At 38.2% G+C, this 24,531-nt stretch overlaps 1 long non-coding RNA gene across 3 annotated transcripts in view; it reads right to left on the bottom strand.

The window, feature by feature from the left end:
* LOC140264129 (uncharacterized) overlaps positions 1 to 21,121 on the bottom strand; it is a 68,324-nt gene extending 47,203 nt beyond the window's left edge. For all 3 annotated transcript variants that reach the window (XR_011906004.1, XR_011906003.1, XR_011906005.1), the window contains exon 1: positions 21,072 to 21,121. This is a non-coding gene — a long non-coding RNA (uncharacterized lncRNA). The remainder of the gene's footprint in view (positions 1 to 21,071) is intronic.
* Positions 21,122 to 24,531: the final 3,410 nt, after the last annotated feature.

Below are 24,531 nucleotides of genomic sequence, written 5' to 3'. Positions count from 1 at the left end.
TTCTTAGGAATTACTGTTTACTGGATTCAGATGCAGTGAATGAATATTCAAAGACAACACCACAATGAACACTACTGAAGATTCTAATAACATCCATCACTGACCACCTCAAGCCTTTGTCAGTATAAAATGTTGTCATTACCTTCTGTTCATGAAACATTCCTGTATAACACAAAAAATAACATCACTAGCACATTAAGAGCATTGTTTGAGGAGACTCTTGAATTGTACTTTTGTATCTGTGTGCTCTCTCATTCAAGGGAAACTGCAGAATCTCTTTCTCCCCTCAGCTTTACCTGATACACTAGTGAGTGATCCTGGAATGAGCTTCCCAAGGTCTTCTTGTTGTGGGTACAGCATACTCACACATCAGGGAAAGCACTGCTGGCTAGCGCATGGCTGGTCTTACAGTTTGCCAAGTTTCTGAAGCACCCACTCTGCATGAAGCCTCAACTAAAGAAAGGCAGAGCAGCTGCAAAATAAGGCACTCTTCCATTGCAGAGATACACTAAACTGTTTTGCTACTGTACAAACATTTTGACCATAAAAATAAATGATCTAAATTGTGAAACTGTAGCTAGCTTGCTGTCAAGTTAAATAAACAATGAAGCAGCCCAGAGACTCTAACAGCAATTGTTGCTCCATGACTGAAGGCTTTACAAAAGGCCACTTCTAGTGCATTTAAGTACTAAATGAAGAGAATATTTTAGTAAAATAAGTTTCTGTGTTTGTTTATCACACACCATTTGGTAATAGTCAGAGCTCTGTGTGATTCTGTGGCTATTAAATTTGCCAGAGAATCCACCCACTGCTGCAGACACACACTGCAGGATGCAGACTGTCATTTTTAAAACTAAAATAGGGTGGTGGTTGGTTTTTTGGTTTTGTTTTGTTTTGTGTTTTGTTTTTTTGTTTTTGCATTGAGGGTTTTTTCCTTTTTTTTTTTCTTTTTTTCATTTAGTGGCACAGAAAAATCTTCCAGATGTTAACTGAAAATAAAGTCAAACAGAGACACATGCCCAAGTGTGCAGGCAGCCTAACACAATGGCTCTAATATGCAAGAATTATTCCCTTTATTCTACTTGGTAATTAAAGTAGAGAACTTGACAGACATTATTTAAGTGGTCAGTCATGCTAAGCATTACACAGCTGCTTGTTATCCTGACCTCTGCTTCACAGACCAATTTCTACTCTTCCCATATCCCATAAATACTAGTTTCCCCATACTTGCTCCCCAACTTATTCCCCTTTACCTGCTCCTCAACTCCCTTACTGCTCAGAGTTCTTGATACCAATATTACATCCTTGGTACCAATGTTGCATCCACCAAAAACCATCCAGAATACTAAGTCTGGCATAAAATCAATATTAGGCAACGTGCAATACAATGCTACACAAGGCAGAAATCATCACGCTGTTTTGGTAAAGACTTCCATTTTTCAAATTTACTTGAAGTAGTGTCTGAATCCTCAGTCTTTTATTTTATTTTATTTTATTTTATTTTATTTTCCCAAGAGAAAACTGTAGCAGAATGTAGGTCAAGAGAGTAGCAGAATGAGATAGGGTCTTAAATAAAGCACATCATAGTATGCCTGCAATAAGTAACAGTTCTGATTCAAGCCCATATGTAAAATAGTTATGTTGTGGTCATGTATCTTATGCATTTCAAAACCTGCATGCTTTATTGACATTTCCCAGACTGCAGTATAATACGAAAGTAAAATAAGATCCAGGACCTCAGCTGCTGTAAATTAGTGTCTGTTTAGTGGGAATGATGCCAGTTGTGTTGGCTGAGGATTGGTGCGTGGAAAATGACTCGGAAAATATAGATGGAATTGTGTATAATGTTTCCTGTTAATAATCTTACATTCAAATATACTCAAAGAAATGAGAGGCTGTCTCCTTTCCCCAAATTTCCTTGAGGTTTACTTCTCAGACAGCTATGAAAATCACCATAGATCAGTCAGGGGCATTGTCCTGTTTCCTGCATTAGGACACAGATTAATACTACTCTGCCACAAGAAAGAAACTGGGAATGAGAGAGGGAGCTGCCACAGTGCACTCCTTCCATTGACCAGGTGAAGGAAAGGAGGGAGGGAAGAAGGGGGGGAGGGAAGAAGAGGGGGGAAGGAGGGAGGGAAGGAAAGAAAAAAAAAGGAAAGAAAGAGAAGGGAAGGAAGGGAAGGAGGGAAGGAAGGCTTTTTCCAGTCTCCATTCCAGAAGCAAGATTTAATTTGAAGAAATCTATCACAATACATTCATATACATATATATGAGATTAAGAACTTCTTGTATACAAGGTTAGTAAAAATTCATTCAAGACAGCTTAATAAAAACACAGGAGTTGGGTTTACTTCCATAATTCTAACTACATTAGTGGGCCAAATAGTGATATTTTACTCTTACCATAGTGATGCCAAGTTCAATACTATTCATATTACTTAGAAAAAAAACAACAGCTATGCTTAACTACATAGTCAGAATTTAATCATCATCTAGGCTGCCTTACACTGACAGAATCACCTAGCCATGTATTCGCATCAACCTGTAAATTCTCTTTCTGACATGTTAGCACTTACAAAGTATATTCTGAAGCCTGAGGTTTTAGTCTTAGCTTTATTTTCTCAACAGTGTTCCAACTCCATTTTTCAAGCAGCTATACTTACGGCCTTTGCACAAACCATCTACAGGAGAAAGCTAAGCTGAAGTTACTTCTTTCCCAAAGGAGATAACCTATTATATTTTATAATCTGTGATCTCAAGGACAGAGAATGGAGCACTGAAGCCCCCATAGCTGTGCTCCATTCAGTTATATTTCTTTGGGAGCTCCAGGTTCGCATTTGCAGAACCACATGAGTCAAATCTGTCACTCTATCCACCCTAAATCATGTGGATCAGGAGTAGATATATCCTAGCCAAGGGAGCAGACCAAACTTGTATTTAATGGCTTTCCTCTCACCCTACTGCCCCTCATTGCCTTAAACTAGGAGTTACATCAAATGAGGGGAAAAACAAACAAACAACAACAAAAACTGGCAACCAGAAGCAGAATGTCTACTTCAGGCATGACTGATCATCTCAATGCTACAGCCAAAAATTCCCTCCAAAATTTTTTTCACCTCAACTCATGTGCTGGGAAATGATGGAATAGTTCGTGCTGGCTGTCCTCTGCACATCTCTGTTTTCCATCTTGCCAGTACCTAGATCTTGTTGATAAAGCTCCCTCTGGCTTCAAAGAGCTGTGCAACTATATCATTAACAGACGTCTAATTTTGTCACAATTTAACAATGGGTAAGAGCTGCAGACATATAAAAAACAATACGAAGTGAGTGAGTCCTCTTTAATAAATGTATACCATTCCCATACCACCCCCTCCAAAAAATAATAACACATATATAGCACCAAAGCCATTGTATCTTCTCTAAAGTCTTTATATACATTCTCTATTGCATTTCTATGGGAACACTTGAAAGACAAGGATGTCTTTCATTTACACTTATGATCTCAACCTGAGCTCACCTCCAAACTCAGATTCCTAGGAATAAATGACCTAGGCAAACACATTTTGTGACCCATGTGACTGCAGCATTGATAAAAGGTCACAGGACGAAGTCAGGGCCCTGTCTGCACTGAGACTTTAATGTCCCTGCATTACTCAGCTGGGGCCCAAACCCATGCCCCTGCCAAAGAATGCAGGAGATTCATTCAAACTCAGCCATGGACTTCCTCACCATGACCTATGTTTTAAGTATAGTGGTCTCAATGTCTTTCAGATGGATAGTAGATCTTTGCTGAGGGTCAGTGTCTCTTGGATGACCCCCTAATCTCCCTCCGTTGCATGTTGCAGTTGTGTTCCAGGCTGGAACAGTGAACCATGCCTTATCTCAGCACTACTTCTTGCCATATATCCTACTGCTCCTTACTGTACCCTCTTGGCAGACCTGACTGATCACTCCACAGGGACTCTGTCACAGCCCCTGCTCCGCCTGCTGTGATTGGGTACTGCAGGACCATGCCCTTGGTGATGAGAGCCAGTATTGGGGTCACCCTCCACTCCTGGCCTGTCTCCTCATTGTGAAACAGCAGCTCCCTGACAAAAGCAAGCACTTGTCTGCTCAAAAAAATTGCTAGTTGAGTTTCTCTGCTGTCTCCTTGCAAGTGCTAGAAAACAAAGGTTTCAATGGCAAACAAAGGTATCTCCAAGGAAATGGGAGCTGGCATGCCCAACCTGTAGATGTGTGCTAGTGGAGCTGTCACTCTTAATGCTGAGCTCATGCTAAATTCACCTCTTTTCATGTACCATTTTACTTGGAACATCTGCTTTATTTCTTCCTCACTTCTTTTTCTCCTCACAAAATGTAAATAGCAGTATTACACAGATCTCTGCTAACATTATTAACTGTTAAGATTGCTCCTGTGAAACAGCAAAGCTATTCAGAGTTGGGAATGTAATGAGCTAAAAACAATGTCTTCTCCATGAGCATGGGAGAAAAGCTTCTTTTGTAATCAGTTATCACAAGCCTCAGCTGAACTCTTCAGATCACTTCCTTATATTAATAAGTGTTTGGTATGCAGGAAAAAATCATATTCTCGTAAGAGGGAAAAATGAAAGCTTCCAGGTTTCTGTTACTAATTCTCAACTGCAAAATAGAAGGGGGGGGGGGGGGGGGGAAGAAAGAAGAAAAAAGAAAAGAAAGATTGACTAGTACTGCATTACCAGATAATAACACTCAAAACTAAGTAATCCCAAAACGCAGCAATGTCATCTAAATGCCATCCAAAGAACAAGCATTGAGTTGCAGGGGCTAAGGGCAACCTATCTCTCTCTAGTTAACTATAGTCTTCATCCATATGACATTCCCTCAGAATCTAATTAGAGCAGACCAATATATACTTGCCTCCTCAGAAAAATAGAAGTGTTAATGGCCAATCAATACTAAAAATGTATTTGTCCAAAGTCATCAAATCACCAAGTGAGATGACTGTAGCCAGTACCCTATGTTTCCATTTTACATCTTATCTAATGTTTTTAAACTGTTGTAAATACTACTATAATCATTCCAGCTTCATGGCAGCTGATGTGCTATACATATTTGAGAGGGTGGTATCAATTAGCTGTTATCTATAATGCCATGTCTGCAATTACTACTACATCCCAACTTATCATTAATGCATTTGACAGGGTTTTTCCAATGTAACATTTATTTAGAGGTTAATCAAAATTCCTAAGACTGCCATTTATTATAATCTGATTTTAGATAATTGTCGAAATCAGTGGCTCTTAGAGACAGCAGATTTGTCTCAGTCTCAATGAATATGGTATATTAAAGCCAAAAAACAACAGAGGATCAGAATTACATTTTCTGTGCATGTAAGTGGCTACTGCACAACTGAGTTCTCCAGAATGTAGGAATTCTATTCAAATTCTTATCTGTTGACTAGTTGGAAGGCCAGACAATGCTTGCAGTAGTGATAATAGATGGGAGTGTGGGACAAACAGAGAAATTCAACATGAGGCCAGTTCCCTGCATTATACCATTAGAAAAATCAGAAAGAGACAAAGAACCTTATATGCATACGTGGCCCCAGAAGTAATGCCTCCTATTTATTTCCATAGAAACTACATCAGACACAAAAAACACAATAAAACTATTTGATAGAGCAAATTCTCTGCAACAAAACACCTTTTCAACATCATCACCACTATCAGCCAATCAGTGTGGATAAGCTGATGTAGAAGCTTTTCGTGTTGTGATGTGACAGCTCCCTGTGATCATATTCACTGTTTGGTCTCCATAAACATTCAGCTAGCACCTTTCTTTGGTGGGAAGGTTTGACCTCTACTGCCATATCACCAACACCTGCCTCTGACTCTGTGGACCAACATCTTAAAATAGGAAGCATGTCTTTTGGAGCAGCCTCTAAATATACATCTTCTTTATCAGGAATTGAGACTGAGCAGACAAAGAGGTTGGACTAGATAATCTTCTAGGTCCTTTCCAACCTTGTGATTCTATGATTCTATGAGTGGGCATCTACTGGCATATCAGCTTCTACATAGAGCAGAACATACAGAGCTTACTCTACACCTTAGAAAGCCCTCAGATTCTGTGACAAAATAATGTCCAGTGCTTAAAATACCAAAAATATCAGAATTAGTTGCCATGCAGTTCCAAGCTGGCTCTATGCAAACAAGCACACCAACAACTTTTAATCATTTCCTCCCACCCTTCTGGGCCAGGTTCCCAGCTGAACTCTCAAACAAGCATACATGACCTGGTATTTTCTTGGCAAATTTATCTTTGGCAGCCATGCTATTTGTACCAGACCCACCTAGAATAACAGGTAATTTTCAAATCAGCTCTTCACATATTATGGAAGGCTTAAAACAGGGAAAAGGCCCATTTTCTTGTTGACTGGTATACATCTCTCACTGACATTGGGCATGTTTAGCAAACTCTTGATCCCATCAATCTTTTCCAATGTTTATTCTAAATATTCCTTTTAAAATAATTAATTTGACAATACACCATATTGCTAATGTTTTAGTACTAAAAGCTTGTAACATTTTGAAATTTTTGGTTTTGCTTTTAGATACTGACTATGAATCATTCCCTATCTTATATATACATCAATTCTTGGGCAACTACACTGGCAACTAATATGCAAAACAGTTACACAAAGCAGCAAATCAGTTTGTAATAAATTGTGTTTTGGCAGAGAGGTTCACCATTAATTTATTACTTTAAAATAACATATAATCACTGTTACCATTTGGAGCAGACATTCCTAGTTAAGTTCTCTCTTCTCTCTGTTGAAAGAATCCTGGAGCACACTTAATTAATGGCATACACATACCTCCATTCCCACAGGCCGCAACTGCTCATACTACTTTTATTCCCACAGTGCAATGGCACAGATCTATCCGTATGTATCCCAGAATAACTTCTGTTGTCTAGTTTCTTTGTTTAACTCAGATAAAATCTATTAGAAGTATTGTTGTGAAGCTATATATTTGTACTTTCTGTAACAGACTTTCTTATTTAATCAGCCTGTCATTTAATACTTGTATATGAAAATTATGTGAAAGAGACAGTGCTACACATTGCGCTGGACTGAAAAGAGGCTGCTGTACATGAAATGTCAAGTTTGGGCCCTACCATATCATCTCATTCCTCATGATTTTATACTTTATGCATTACACTAGCACACAGTATTAGAGATCAGAGAATTTATTGTGCTTGTATAGATATGTAGGTATGAGTACAGTTCCACCAGGCACAGTATTTTAGTATAACTGCAAACTCACTGCAAGGTCATATTCTTCTCTCTCTTCCTTCTGTCTGTCCTCTCCCACTAATGCTTTTTAATTTTCCATTTAAAAAGTTGCTTCAGTTTTAGCACATACAAAACAGATTCCGCTTCTGCAATACTGCATGCATATCACATTGGCTACAGTTCTGACATTTTTAAACCCTGTATCTTCCTTCCTACTCCTTCCCTACTTCCAATTATTTGCTCCATTCTGTCTTATGGACCTATGTGTTTCTGAGCTTCTTGTCCTTTCACTTGCCGCTTGTTTCCCCAATAATCTTCTTCTAATTTGTTGAAACTTGGCTCCCTCCCACTGATAAAATCCACTTCAATGAACAGATATCTCACCTCATCTACCACAACCCTGCCCTACAGCTGTCTCTCAAAACTGTTCAAAAATGCTGCTGCTGGATCAGAATGCTGCTGCTGAAGTTGCATCTCTACATCTCTACTGCCTAGGTGCTTCTCAATCTACTTAGTCTTTAAGAACAAAATCCCAGCTCTTTCTTCATATTAGGAAAAACTACATAGCACTGCCCTTCCTGCTTGCCAAATATATGTTGACATTTTTTCTTTCTGCTATCAGACACCGTGCAACGATACACAGAAGGCCATGTGCAACGTCACCTAAAAACATTTAGCTGTTGGCTTAGTTATGCATATCTGTGTGTACATTTGAACCGGAGATTTAACATTCTATCACATTCCTGCTGTAGCTGACTACTTACCTATTGGCAACTGCCTGTTCTTACCAGGGGAAGCAGTTCCTGTATTTTCAGCTTTTTCATCCCTCTTTTTAAGCCCAAATTTAAGCCATCATAATTGTGTAGAAGTTCCTTAAATGTAGCTACTTTCTTACTCAGTCCTTTTCAGCTGTATATGCTTCAAGCATAGAAGGTTCACAGTTTGGGGCCAGTTTTGCTGTGATGGCTCCAAACTAAGAGGTAGTCCTTGGAGAATTGCTTGTCTGCATTTTAGCCTGAAAAAAATTTGTAAAAGCCTTCAGACTCATTCCTCTTTTCTTTCTACAGCTATATTCCCCACACCTTTGCTGTAAATTTCATTTTCCTGATTTCTACCTTACATATTAATTAGTATTGCTTATGTTTGATCTATACATGGAAAGTATGCAATAAGCTTTTATGCTTGTGAAGTACCATGTAAATTGATGGTGCTGTAAAAGTACTCTGTAGCAAACTAAAGTAGTAATAATAAGTTGGGCATATGATGATGATCTAGAGTTGTATAATATGCCCATTATCATACGATCTGTGCAGTTTTGTCATAGCTTTTTAGCACCTGAAAAACTGAACATAGGCCAAATGTTGTATCTCTATTTTACGTGATGGAGAAGGGAGACAGATTTTATCTGCAATATGCTCAGGCTGACTTTCTAGCATTTTGGAAGTGATTCTTTAACAAATGCTAGAAAGAAAAAAAAAAAAAAAAAAAAAAAAAAAAAAAAAAAAAAAAGACATCTTGGATTAAAAAGCTAAAAATCATAAAGCTGAGAACATATTACTTAGATGAAGATTTATGTGCCCAAGTGATAACACTATCATTTTCCCTCATACTTTTCTTTCCTTACAAACTGTAGCTGCAATATTTCAGAATTTTTCCCATTTCACATGGCAACAGGGCAAATAACAGTTTCTATGTGGCAGCATCAAGTCCAGCCTATGCCGTATTTTGCAGTCAGCCCAACAATCCTTCAAGTACGTAGCTGAAATTTTATTTGTTCAGGATGATGAACAAGGTCAGAGCTTCCCTGTCCATGTCAGACTGAATTTGCAGAGGTCTGAGCCAAGTCTAGTCTTTGTCTCTGCTTTCCTAGTAAGTACCCCAGAAACCTTGACCTTGTAGCAAGGACAGGCACACGATAGAGGGAAAATGCACAGAACTGTCATATGTGCCGCATCCTTCTGCAGAGGTTGAAAGTTTCACTTCTCTGATATGCCTTCTTGGCTCAGAGAAAAAGTTCTTAAGAGCAGCTATAATCCTAGTTCTTATGTAGCAATCTAGATTTCAGAACAAACTGAGCATCCTATAGCCTGATTACTCACGGAAGGCTTCACAGAAAGTCAAGCACATTTAATTGATCCATGTCAAAATCACAATGCTTAAAATCTTTACTTTTTAGTAAATGTATATAAATAAATGTGCAAGACCAATGTAGAGAATCTAGCAAGTGAAATAGCAGCAACTTTCATCAGATAGTGAAGTTTTACTCAGAATTCCTACAATGACTGTTCCAACCTAATCAGCAGAGAGATCATTTGTGCCATCTGCACTCAGCAGGTACTGGATTGTCAAGACAAGGTGTCAAATAAAAACAGTAACAAGAGTAAATGAAAATAATATGCAGAGATATAAACTTAGCAAACTAAGACTCTAAAGCAGTTGGGTTTCAATGAGAACTACTGGATCTTTCTAGACAGAAATGTGTTTTTCTGATAGCGCTCATAATTAGCAAGGCATTTCAGTATTACAACTTGGCCCAGGTGGAGAAAATGTTTTCCATCAACAAAATTACAACAGGATCTGAAAAGATGCATAAAGAATTTTTACTGATAGTAACAATCACACACTAATACTTTGTAAGTCAAACTACATTAAGAGTGGACATTAGTTGTACCAGTAAATAGATGGAACTCCAAACATTTTGAAATTGAAACAAGACAATCTTGCAATAACTACATCTGATCTACAATGGATTTTCTCTCCACAGAAATATGGAGACAGAAGAATACATGTTTCTATTAGTTACTGAGCTTCATATTTTAACTAAGTTGCAGACCAGACATATGATAATAGGAAAACCATTATCTTCTATTTTAACTATATGCTAAAGCATCTCCTTTTTTTCAGTCTTTAGATCAGGTTTCAAGTTGATCATTAAGCTCTTACTTTCTACTAAACAGCAATATAGGTGGGTATAGTTGTTTCCAAGTGAAAATGCAGTCTTTTTACTTATTTTTTCTATTATTTCTTCTTCAAGCAGATAAATAGTGCAGTTTAGTACAATTAGCACAATGACTGAGTCTGACGGTAATGTAAACTATTGTTTTTTCAAACATTAATGGATCATCTAAAATTTCAGAATTCTCTTTCATTAGGACTTTGTGAGCGTTGTTTTTAATCTAGGAATAAGAGCTGATGCGAGGCTTGAAATGAAACTATCAAATATGATGAAAACATAAGAGCTTTATTATGACAGATACAAAAACCAAGAACCTGTTCCCCTCACCAACCTTCCGCAAAGTACCTCCTGTATAATTATTAAATAAAAACACTTACTTATTCAGTACTCAGCTTTTAAACCCTGAATAAGAGAAGTACATATTGAGAGAGAGGTACTTAAAATGTTTCCATGGATACAGGATGATGCCAATCAGGTCCATGTTTTTATCTGAAAGGGTGCCCCTGCAGAGACATACAGCTTGGTGAGTGGTTGTTTATACAAGTAAGTAAATAGGAACCTTGTTTATTTTACAAAGAGCTCCTGACCCACATTTTTTCTCATCACTTTTTAAGAAGGAACATTTTGGTCCTTTGAAACAGCATACTGTAGTAAAACACACACTTTTGAATTTTTTCACTGAAGTTGCTTGAGTTTATGACATGGTTTGCAAGCAGAACACGGAGTATCTAGGTATGTTACTACCAGTTCTGATAAGCCTAGGTTGGCAACTGGGTTCTGGTTTTGTTTGGTTTTTTGGTTTTTTGGTTGTTTTGTTTTGTTTTGTTTTGTGTTTTTTTTTGTTTTTTTTTTTGAAGATCTGTGATAAGGCATACTGATGCAAATTACATCTTTCTATTTAAATCACCAGAAGCCACTTCTAGGAAGAAAAAAAAAAAAAAAAAGAGAGAGAGAGAGAGAGAAAGAGAAAGCAAGGGGCAGATACAAATGATAAATACCCTTACCTTAATCCAATAAGGACAAGGAGACCAAGTTTAGATGGCTTTACTCTCGGAAGATTCTCCATCTACTTTAGCACCCATTTTTAAAAGTGGTTGGTTCCTAGATTCCCTACACATAAGTGCTACGAACATGTAATTTTGACATCCAGTCTCTCAACACTGCATGCTTTCTAATTTTGGGAATGAGATTAATACCTCCTATTTCAGAGGTTTTAGTCTTCTAATATTTCTTTGGATAAAAAAGCACAATGAGTTAGTGAACAGAAAGGCAATCAACTTTAATACTTAACACAGTTTAATAACCTGAATTGAAATATGTGTATGCTGCATTTCCATTAAAAAAAGTTTCCTTCCAGCCACAATTAAAAGAACAAAACCCCGTCTTGTTCAGAGATTATTCTTGGAATGTAATTTTAACATCTATGTAAAGGAGGAAAGTTTTGTGCCATGTGAAAGCAATTTGGCCTTTTTTCTTCTCAAAGAAGCAATTCCTGGATAAGATGACTGATTTGATATTTTCCATTTGAACTTGTAGTGTACTTTGAAGGGGGACAGCAATGCTGTGTTCGTTTGCCAGCGCTGACAAAGGTCTGCTTGTCAGTGATACCTTTTACAGCTAAATTTACTTGCGAGTGACAGAAGCAGGTGCACCTTGGCCTGCCAGACACTTGTGCGCCCGCATCACGCAGCCTACAGGTCAACAACCAAAGGAGAAAAAGCCCAGGGCTGCTGAGGAGAGGGTGAGTGAGGCAAACACAACCCAAACTGGGGGGTTTCTCTTCAAAGCCAGCTGGTCTGGCTTTATTCTACAGGAATTTTTTTTACCTGCCGGTTTGATCAACAAAGCCCTCAGCAGGTGCTGACGGGTACAACTTCCTGGAGAAGCAGAAGAAGGGCACTGGTGAGTTTTAATAGAGAAAACGATTAAAAATGATTTGAAATCTTTAGAGCCGTTCTGCTTGCTGCAGCACAGGGTGATTCAGCTAGCTCTAGGCTTGTGGCTATGCTCAAAAGACTTTCTCCAGGAGAAAGCAGATAAGCTCTGTAGCATGCTTCACATTTTGCTTGATGTAGTGCTTGATTTTAGATTTGTTGCCAGGAAAAGATTCTTGAAAGTAAATGGATTTTTATAATCTATTTATTTCAAATTGTCTCTATAAATGTGAATGGGAGAAGCACACATTATTCCATACAGGAACCCAGGAGCTACAGTACTGGTGCTCTGCCCTTCCTCCCTAGTCTGCCTCCTTTAAAATAAAGGAATTATCCTTCCCAAATAAATAAGTATTGTTGTTTGCAGATGGTTCCCAGCATCTGGAACTGACATTCCAGAGTCTTATAAACTACTTCTGAACATTAACATAAGATTACTTTATAACCGATGATGACTAAATTTAGGAATATTTAGAACCTTCTATAAAAACTGGTAATCAAAGGATTATCACAAAGAAAAAAAAGAAGGTAAATAATAAAATGGTCTGTGTAACAGTATTGTTTGACATAATGCTTTTTAATGATATAATGAATTTACAAAATGTTACTTGCTTTAAAAATCACAAATTATGCCTGCATGTGCTTTAGTTTGCGTAAGAACTGAGAAGCTACATGAAGGGAAGAAGATTTATTCTCCTAGAACAGTAAGATTTCAATTAATGTAAAAACGTAGGAAAATGTGACCACATGTTAAAATAAATATTTTGGAGGGGAGAAAAGCATTTTTATTATGATTTCTATTTCAAGAGCTCATTCTTTAAAATTTGTTTCACAGTATTCATTACAAATTGTTGTGTTAAATTGGAAACATTTATATATGCAAGCAAACAGATAGAAAACTTGACCATATGAATCTTTTTGAGTAAACCAGTTCCATATTCACAATTCACACAAATATCATAGAAGACACTAAGGGGGAAAGAAAGGAATTGTACGTCAACATACAGTTATACTATTTCTGTTGTGGATATTCCCTCATATGTCAGAATAATGACTTATCAGCAAAGGACAGACTAAGATTAGACAGGATAATAATACCCGAGGCCCTTTTAAACTTTCTGATTTGTGGGTGTTTTTCAGCTAAGATGCTTGGTTTGGGACCAGCAAAGTTGGCAGGTAACTCCAGTCTCAGTAGAGGTACTTCAGGCCTTAACCTATGGGCATTTTCTTCATTTTGGGAGACAGAAAAAGAACTGCAGAAAGTGTTGTATGAAAATTACCACACCTTTGTTTGCCATAAAGATATTCTACTCTATGTTAGAATAAAAGACTAGTAAAACAAGACATTACTAGTCACAGTATCTTCATAATTAAACCTCTAAATAATCACATTGGGTTTTTTTCTGGATGAAGTAGGAAACATAAAGCAAAAACAAAAGAGACTATAACAAAAAATTAAAATAAAAATTCTGAGGCTGACACCAAATTAAACAATGCCTGTAAAAAACTGCTCTTTCATGCATAACATTTGTAACGTAGAAACGAATCCCTTAAACAGCCGTTACAGCCACGAACTACTAAAATGGAAGTCAGTAAATTCTAAGGGCAGTTCCTAGTGCTATGTAGACACTGTACGTGCTACACTAAGAAAAACTCATGGCCTACGCTACAGAGTCTTTACTTCTGTAAACCGTAATCTTGTCAGCATTTAACTGCATTGATTTTAAAGGCTCAGAAACAGTAATTACAGCAACAAACTCTCGAACAATTTCAAGAAATTACTAGCAAGTTACTCTACATTGCACTGTATTTAGGGGGAAAAAAAGTAATTTGTACCAGTACGTAATATTTTACTTTTCTACTTGTTAAATATTGCAAAGGGGAGAGATTATACATTATGTAATTTATACAATTAAATTTATACTCATGCCCTTTACTGGTATTTTTTCGTCTTATTTTTCTCACTGTAAGGCATTAAATGAAGTTCTAATATATTTCTATTGTTAATATGAAAACAGAGAAACTAAAAAAATAAAAAAATAAAAAAAAAATTAAAAAAAAGAAAAAAAAAGAAAAAAAAAAAAAGAAAAAAACTTGAATTCACTGAAGCTTTACTACCATTTCATGTAGAAGCAAAATCGGCCCTAAAATATGCACTGATTTCCATACCAGCTCTTCCCTATTAACTGAGAGATCAACATCTCATCTGTTCCCTGGACCTGTTCACTTGTCTATTATTTTGTAAACTACGGCAGTTTGTTTTGCAACTATCTTTTTAACTTACTTATTTTGAAAAGCTACAGTCTAGCTCAGTCTTCAACCCCACGTTTGTCTTTTCCTACAAAAGCAAAATTCAGCGTCAGGAAGACATCCATATTAGTTATTCCACAGTGCGTGTAAATATAAAAGGAGAATTAACCACAGAGCTGTGCAAAAAGAAAATCATTATTTAGTGACTCTATGCTGTCTTCCTCTAAAGTAAATTCAAGGCTTTTCAAACAGCACTGAACAGTATTTTCAAAATCCTGTTCTCATTTCATTTACACTGGTGAAAACTGGAAACTTTCCGCTGAAGGCAATGAAGTTACATTTAAACGCTGGATTGAAGAAATGAGGAGGAAAATGCAGACTGATTTGCTTTAATAACTACCTCACAAATACACTGCTAAAATGTTCAAATTTTCCATTTTATACTTCTGTTACAAATTTGGGTATATAAAGAGCATATATACATACATATGCACTTTAAATTTATAACAATTTTCTTGTTGGTATAGGGCAAAATCTAATTCTACAAAATACATACAACCTTTTCACAGGCTTTTATTAATGCAGCCTTTTGCTCAAAAATCCATTAGTTATAATCTTCTGACCACTGTCTCCCCAAAAAATCAAAGAAACAGAAACACGTTAGGGAGTAGCAGAGATTGGAATGCTCTTCCTTGTCATTCTGCAAGCACAGGCAGCCGCTGCCTCCCCTGGCTGCTTCATGAACTCAGGATGCTGTGGTGGCTTGCAGGCTGACCACTCCACAGCCATTACCCACCCCCTCTCACCCCCCACACCACCAAGGTTTCTGTACATGTGCAGAAACTCCTGGCATCCCTACACCACTCCCCACCATTACTCACAGCTCCTCCCTGCTATCCCATTTCAAAAATGCTGCCACACAGTACAGTTCACCCTAAGCAAGGTAGTGCAAACTGCACTGGCAACACATCACTTACAGAAATGCACAGATATAGATACAAAGGTTGTTAACCAAGTTGTCTTCTCCAGAGTAAGCACTAACAATTTATTGCACGGCCAAATCGCTTTTTTCCTTTGAAAGCAACTAGCATTATAGACTGAATTCTGGAAGTACTATTAAAGAAATGTTAAAAGAAGACGGAAGCACAATGCGTTCTGTATACAACTCTCAACACACTGCATTCTGCATCAAGTTCGATAAATACAGCTTAGAAAAGATAAACATATAGATTTTACCTAGGGTAGATGAGTTCACTGGAGACATAAAATTAATGCTCTGAATGAACTAAACAAATTACTGCTCTGTTCATTAATATAAATGTATTCACATAAAATAATGCTAGTTCTATATATATATATGTATATATCTATACACTTAAAAGCTACATTTGCAGTATATGAAGTTCAATCTAATGTTAATGTACACAATGCACTGTACCCCAAAACATGGCAGCATCTGTTAAGGCAAAAAATTAAAAGCTGACTACTGTAATACCCACCAAATTAATTGAGTAAAACAAACCTTTCTGTATTCGCTCTTTAAAAACAGGGGATGGAATCAAAAAGAAAAAGAAAAAACTGGGGTTGTAGGAGAAGGGGAAAAAAGCTTACCCCCAGTAATTCTGATGTCCCTCCAGTTTCTCTAATTGATATAGAAGTATACAATATCATTGGTTTCTACAGTTTGTGCTAAAGGAATTAGTAGCGTTCATTCTTTTTTCCCTTTCTTTCTTAAATGGTAGCAGGATACACTCTATCTGGTACAACTTAAAGCAAACAGCCCTTTGCCTAACATCAGTCCATCTCCTGAGTGTGAAATTATTCTAGAATAGTGTTTGACAATAACAAAGGAATATAATGCACAAAAATCACAGAAGTTAATGATGAGTCTACCAGTGCTGAGGAAAAAAAAATAAGAGATTGTGAAATAATTTACTTGCATATCAGAAGGCGGTTCCTGCCCATGGATAGACAGCTATCCATTTAATTATGTGTCCTTGTATTGTCTGAGTTCATTAGGCATTCAGTCCTCAATCACTATGCTTTTGATAGTTTAAGATCTCAGATAAATACAACTGCACTGTAATAAGATTTCAATTTGTATTCTTACCAAGAAACATGAGGGAACATTTTTCCACTTCAGGCAAAGAAGCACTTGTTTCTCCGTTCCTGAAAGATACTATTCTGTAAATAGCTTTAAAAGTGCTGGGTTTAATATTAAAAAAGTGGATGCGGGAATCAAACCTAATAGAGAAATTCTTAGCCTGTCTATCTTGCTCACTGCTAGTCCTTTGAACAGTATTCATTATGCCCATATTCATTTTTGCTATCTTCACTCCTTCTAAATACCCAGACCCAAAAGGACTTCCACACTCATGCACAGGTAGAAAATCTTGTAATTCCCCTTGAAAGCTGCAGGTATTCTTCCAGCCTTAATCCATATCTCAGTCAGAGCCAAGTGGACAACAGTTGCATTCAGAGATACTGAAGGAAAGAGGCCTTAAAGCAAAGCACCAGGGCTGTTGTAGATGCAACAGACAGACAACTGTTAGTGCCACTATAATGGAAGTATTTAAATTTTACTGAGATCTTAAGAACTGAGAGTGTAGTGATAAAGTTGACGAGCCAGTTCAAGGGGTTTCAGTATACATTTGACTGGAGATTAATTGGATAATTAAAAAAAAAAAAAAAAAAAAAAAAGGTTTGTTCCATATGGTCCATAATTGGCTGATAAAAACAACGACCTTCAATTTCAATAATTTCTCCAGTTTATTCACTAGGTTTCTTCTCCTTTAAGCATGTCAGTGCACTACCTGTAAGGATATGGCTGAAAACCGGTACTGCCAGATTGAATGGTGCAGGGTTGCAGAACTCAATAGATCTGAAATGGGAACTTAATCTGTCCGTATCATCCAGGGCTCTGCAAAGATGCTCAAACGAGATCATATAACAGTAACAACACCTTCAGATGAAATACATCCAAACCAAAGTACATATCCAAACACGACCTCTGAGGCTTAGTTTCCTTTTAACCTTAGTATTTAAAGTGCTTCCCTGGGAAGAGTTATAACCAATGACATCACAGCTGAAGGCTCATGGAAGTTTTAATATAGACTAACGTAAGTGGCACAAGCACATCTAAAATCTGACCCAACTATTATGCAAGTACACTTTATGGCCATTGAGGTTACAAGTTCTTCTTCAAATATCAGCAAGTGCTGTCAAACTCCAAAAGGCCTCTCTAAAACACTTAACAGAAATTTAATATTAATTATTGTTTTGATAACATAGAAATGCAAGACAAAAAACATGAACTTAGTAGTGAGGACTTTACTAAAAAATTAAAAACCAATGCATTTTCTCAGTGTGACCATACAGTAACCTATAACCTCTTGGTTTCTCACCTGCTCTCACCTGCAAAACCTTTATTCCACACACTAATCTATCACTCTTGTGTTCAATTTATGCTGCAAATATCAGTCAGCATACTCTGTTACGAGAGACAGGATGACTGACCTTTTACATTTGCATATGATTTACTCTAACTTTGGTTACGGAAAAATGGTAATCAATTTGAAGTAGATGTAAATTCTCAGAAAGCCATCAAAAAATCTGGGTGCTTATCTGAGATATATAAGGAAAGCCTAGAAAACTCCTGAAAATTGCTTCTCAACAAACAAAAACTGAAAAATAACAACAAATTTCCAGTTCTAGCAGGGATAGCCACAACACCAGCCTTTCTGGTGATATGCTGGAATTTGCTTCTGAAGCCAGGATGCAGTGGTCTTCAGCAACAAGACGCTGAGCTGACCACTGTTTTCCTACCCTTAAAGCAAGTTTAATTTGAATTTTGTTTGAATTGTGGCTAGGGGCCCTATCAAAAACAAATTTGTACTTTGCTTGGCCCTCAAAATTATCATGGATTTCATTGTCTACACAGATGCAGATGCTGATCTAATTTGCAGCAGCTGCAGAATACTTAATTAAGTATTTTCTGGCCATCTATGGCTGTCTGCCTCAGTATCACATCATCATGCAGTGTAAGATAGGCAAACACTTGAGCGCCACACATAAAATTCAGAGGTGCCATCAAATTTTTTGTTTTAGGTGGAGCAATTTTTGGCAAAATATCTGACAATATCACAATACTTTAGTCAAACAATGAGAACTCATGAAAACAAAGGGAATGTGCAGTTCAAAAAAAAAAAAAATCCTACCCCCTCAACCACCCTGTTTAGTAAAATCAAAGGGGATCAAAGGGATATTCTATTTATTATGCTGGGGACAATCACATGGGCAAAAAAAATAATGTAGTAGCAGAAATGAGAAAGGCAGTGATTATTTAGAAGCATTTCTTGTAATGCTAGTCCTGAAGCTTATTTTTCTGAGAGCCCTTCTTCTTAGAAGGAGGTAGGAGGAACTATCCTAGCAGGCACTTCTTTTGACTATGCTAATAGTGGAGAGGTTTAAACCTAAATAGCAATAAAATACAAATCTGTTTTCCTCTACATCAAGCCTAGAGGTGCCAGATACTGAAAAACAGATCAAGAAGTTTAAAGATAGGGACTGTTAGTGTACTTTGCAGTTGGCAGAAATATACCTGATCTCTTCTGCAAATTCAGACAGCACCACAGCTGCTCCAGGTCTGTCTCTGTGGTCACAGGCCATTCAGAACAAAAGAGCCACCAAAGCACAGCACGTCTCCATTGAGTGAGCCCTTTGACATTAACGACAGCAAGGATACTCCATCTTTTGGTGAGGAAGGCTAGTTACTGATCTAGGCAGATTTTAATCACTGTGATATTAAACCACATGATGAATTACGTTCCTAACAAATGTCTTGCTATGAAAATAAATAAATAAAAATGGAGAAAAGGAGAAAAGGAGAAAAGGAGAAAGGGAGAAAGGGAGAAAGGGAGAAAGGGAGAATAAGAAATCTAATGTTTCTGAGGCATATGAAGATGCAGAATAATCAGACTGATGAACAGCAGTTCATGCAAAGTGACAACACTTCCAAAATTACTCTTCAAATACATTCCTGTACTTAAACTCTATTAAGATGGGGAATGGATTCCAAATTTCCACTCTAAGCTCATATTTAATCTATTTTTATATTTTTGCATAGGGAAAAAAAAATGCCCATTTAACTTGAAATTTCACCTAATTAACTTCATGTCAGAAGATATATATACATTAAAAAAAAAAAAAATTGAAAGTAGTTATTGAGCTTTTCAGTCTGCTCAAGACAAAAGTTTTGCTCACTGACTTCTGGCTAGGACTGAAAAACTTCAAAACCCTTGATACATTTCTTCCATGCAAGACTAGACTCACATTTTTGAGTCCCTAAATCTCAACAGGGTAAAGGTTAGCAGGTTAAATTCTTCCTTCAGTTACACTTAAGTAAGCTTATTGACTACAACTGTTGTCCCCCAAAAATACATACGTGTATATATAAACTTTATACATTTGGAGGAATGCTGTCATAGCATGATGAGAATATCTGAATACCTCGCAGAGAAGCAGTGCCCAGTACAGGAATTGAAGTCCCATCATATCCAAAGATTAAGTCTGAGGCAGGAATAGGATCTGGGTGGCTGCTGATATGGGTCTGAGCTTCCATTTTAGGGTCTCATCAGCATGCATTAGATTTCAGCAGACTTCAGTGAAGTTTGAATGAGGTGCATGAGCTCCTCAACATCCTGGTCCCACAAAGCACTCAATTTAACTCTTCCATATAGTTCTTGACAGCTCTGGGAGCAAATTCAGCCTCATTTTCAAGCAGATGACGGGCCTTAAGCATTACCTTCGTTCTAAAAAGTATGTATGCATGGCAAACTGAAAGAGAGGTCATCACCAGCTCCAGATCAGATTCCTACGTAATAAATACTATTTTTATAGTTTCGGGACAATTTTAGTAATATCTAACCTTCAAAACAAAACACATTTGTCTACAGAGTAGCTTCCTTCTATCTCTTGTTTTAAAAGCGCTATTTAAAAAGGAAACAAAAGCAAACACTGCAGTAAAGAAATTCATAGATAAAAATAATCCTTGGACAACTGTTTGAGAGGTATTTAAAGGACAATATCAACTTGCAAGGCGCAGCTTCAGAAACTGCCTCCTGCAACGACTAAACACTTCAGATTACTAGAACTGGACCAATTTAGCAAAACAAACCAACCCCCTTCCCGTTGCTGACTTTGTGTATTTTGCAGCCTTTTTCTCCCTATAATAAGACTATAAGGCCCTTGAAAATACCAGCAAGGGCACCCCCAAATAATCCCACTTTACTTAAAAAGAAGGGAAAAGCAGAAAAGGAAAAAAAGAAAAAACAAAACAACAACAACAAAAACTTTCTGCCCAGATCGGGCCCCCTCCAGGCTTCAACAGAGACCAGCAGCGTGCTTTGCTCTCTGCGCAAAAAGGGGAGGCCTGCTGCCTTTCCTCTCCCCCCCCACCTCCCGCCAAAAAAGTCGCCCTTTTTTCACTTTACATTAAACCCAACAGCCCAAGAGGCGGACAGGGCCAAGGTTTCACCCAGAGCTCCTCACACCTCCCTTCCCCGTTACCGCCCGACCCCTGCAGCCACCCGGCGGGCGGCAGCCCGAGCACCACTCCTCCCGGCCGCCCGCCCCGCCCTCAGGGGCCGCTTACCTCGGGGCGGCCGCCGCGGCGCCCTCCGGCGGGCTGCGGGCTGCGGGCAGCGCCACGCCTCGGCCGCGCCTCATGGCGGGGGCGGGGCGCCCCCCGGGACCGCCGTAGGGGCGCTCGGGCGGCGGGCGGGCGCCTGAGGAGATGGCGGCGGGCGCCTACCTGAGCGCGGCGCGGCTCGGCTCCGGCCGTGTATCCGCCCGCTGTCAGAATGTTAAATAAAACCCAGTGTTGAGAAAGGTGCCGGCGACGTGCCGCCAGGGCCGGGCACAGTGCTTTGACATCTCAGCGTGTCTCAGGTCGGCCTTTATCAAATTTCCACAGTGTACACCAAACCTGAAGTAAACCTTTTGGAAGTCAGGCACAGCCCGAGGTCTGTGCGCTCCCACAGTTAGTGGTAGTGCAGCGTTCCCGTGCAGGATTCCCATGGAGCTGACACAGTTCCCAAAAACTTCAGGTCGCTCCACGTTGATGCTCCTTTCCTTCCTAAGTGCACACCGGTGAAGGCCCTTGTGCCTTCTATAGGAATTGTTTCATTAATCTCTTTGCATATATTTAAGTGCGATGGGTTTGCATTTTAATAATACGTCGCTTTTGTGCTTTTAAACATCCAAGGTGCCGTGCAAGAATTGTAAACTGTGAAGTAACCACTATGGGAAAGATTAAGTAAAGCATTGGAGGCGGATGATTTTGACAATAAAGAGGGTGTATGTGGTGAGTGTTTAATATTTATTGCGTTTGATATTGCAAAGTACTATTTATTGTTTTCAGATTTAATGCTAAAAGCAAAGCCTGGAGAGCAAGCTCTGCTGTATTATGCACTCACAGGTACACCTGTGACAAAGGCTTTCTGTAATCGTCGCTTGATGTATATAACACCATTTTAGTAATGGCATGCCATTTTATTTAAAGCTTGTGTGTCAGCTGTGCCTACCTTGCAAATATTTTTTTTTTTTTTTTTTTTTTGCAATTAAATGATTTTGCAAAGAAACATGTACATTTCATCTCTTTACAAAGCATTTAAAATGTGCTCTTGGAATATATATACTTGAAATTATCTAAGTTTATGTCTTTTTTTTTTTTTTTCATTATAAAAGCATATGGATTGAAGGAATATTCTGAATGAATGAAGAACAAATACAGTACTGTTGAATAATCTTGTGGGGTAGATTAATCTATAGCCTCAATTTCTCTCAGGGTGGGTTGCTGTGGCAACCGCCCCAGCTCACTTTAAAATAATTTTGTAAGGCTCACTTCAAGCACTGCACCCAGCGTGGGCCAAGTTTAAAAGCAGCCAGACATGGGAAGAAGTGTTATACTGTGTTGCTCTCACAAGATAGGGAGGTGGTGGAGGAGAGCAAGGCGTGGAGTGGTGTGGGGTTGAGCAGAACTTTAAACAGAAAATAGAAACCAAACCACCCTGGGGTTAAGACGCAAAGGAGGTGGATCATTTCATAGTAACCTCACCACTTTTCACTTTAAACGTCATTAAAAGATGTTAGCCAGCAATCTCATTTCTCCTAAGGGAAAGATGTGTTCGGTGTCCACAAAAGAACAAAAATGGACTTTGATAATCATCTTCAAAGGGCTGTTTTCTAAGCCCACCTTGAGATAATCACATTTGTAAGGGGAAGAGATACTTGGACACACTTCACTCTTCGATAAAACTTTGGAGGTCTGATTTTATAATTACTGCATTTTGACTGATATGTCATTGCTTAAAACGCTGTATGTCTCAGGTACGTCGCTGAGAAAAAGAAAGTGTCAGCTGACCTATACATGGCCTGTCAACAGGAAAAATAAAAGGAAAAAAAAAAAAAAAAGGAAAAAAAAAGGAAAAAAAAGGGGGGGGGGGGGGAGGGAAGAGAGAAGAAAAAGAAGCAGCAGCATAGATTTGAGCTTTTTTGTCAGAAATTTGGAAAGGATGCATTTGGGGAGCATCAGTACAAGTACAGACACCAGAACAAAGGTTTTTCACTGTTTGAAATTATTCCAGGTTTTAAAATTAAGTACAGCAAAACAGAAAAGAAAAAATAATCATAATAACCCTAGATGCTTCACTTCAAAAGGTACTGCACAAATTCATGCCTTATCTAACCCTGATTTGAGTGAGAAAGCATGATCCATTTCCTCATATCTGTTTGTCCATCTAGCATCTGAACCCTGATGTAAAAACCGAGGTGTCCTTTACATGGATTTGATGAATTGTGCTCATGACAAAAACTTGGCACGGCTTTAAGGTACTTAAGTACGTGAAGGTCACAACTATTTAAAGATTAGGCCACCAGTGCCCACGCGGAGGTGTAGTAAATGTACTAAGCTGCTGTATATTTTACTTTCTGAAATGCTTGCCTGATAATTACTTTTAGGACAGGACAGTACTCAAGTTCTGTCTTGCTAATTGAATAGCTTTGTTATCAGCTAGCCAGAAAATTGGAAATGCACATATCCTGCACACAGTAAAGCAGATGACAGTCACTGCAATTAGCACAAAAGCATGAAGCGTTAGCATACTTTTGCAGTTTTGCCACTAATAAAATATGAGCACTAGTGGAAAGCTGGATGCCACCCTAGAAGGCCAAAATGGTCTGCAGAAATGGCATAACAAGTAGTCAGCCCACAAAACTCTTCCATGCTCTTTTCTCTTCCTGCTGCACACTTCATGCCAAACTTGTGGCTAAGAAAGTTTATCCTCCCCAATATTACCTGAACTCCACTGCTGATACTGCCAAGCTAATGTGCCTGTCACCACATAAAACGCACTTGGCTCGCATCTGGCTACCTGATGGTTTTAGACACATCAGTATGACTGTCAATGTGAGTGCATTTTATGATTTTTAACTGCCTGTCAGTTAAGAGATGTTCATTCTCTGTATCTAAATCTCATCAAGATAGTGAGTAAGGTATGGTGGAAACTTGTAGTCGGTAAAGGGTACTTACTCAGTAGGGATCTGAGCTGAGAGCAGGAGCTTTGTTTTGCCCTGACCATGCTTTGAACACCCGTATTTTAAGAAGTACAGAAGAATTTAGAAGACATTTATTCATTGCCAAATGTGGAACTTCCAAAGTAGGTCAGTGGCCCAATGACATGTTTGTAGGGGAAAAGTCTGCAAGACCAAGAACATGTATTAGAATAAAACATACAAGTATTTATCACTGTTATTTGAATTGAGTGTTTTGGTTTTATCACGCATGCTGATCCTTTTTCCAGTATCCTAATCTGTCATAAAAATAATGGTCTCTGCCTTAGCAAACTCCCCTGCTACTCAAAGGGTTGTAGAAGTTGGCTGTCTACAGGAAAATATCATCAAGTATCTTCAAAGTCCAGTTTTACTCACAAATTATTACAAATGCATAATTGGGATTCAAGCGCACATGCAGCACAGACTTTTCGGTCTGGCTTGAAAGCAACTGAACCTATAAAAAACTCCCTGTCTTTTTACACACAGTATTGGGAATACAG

Source organism: Excalfactoria chinensis, chromosome Z, assembly GCF_039878825.1.
Source record: "Excalfactoria chinensis isolate bCotChi1 chromosome Z, bCotChi1.hap2, whole genome shotgun sequence".
In the NCBI taxonomy this organism is placed as follows: Eukaryota; Metazoa; Chordata; class Aves; order Galliformes; family Phasianidae; genus Excalfactoria; species Excalfactoria chinensis.
This window is presented reverse-complemented; position numbering and strand designations above follow the sequence as displayed.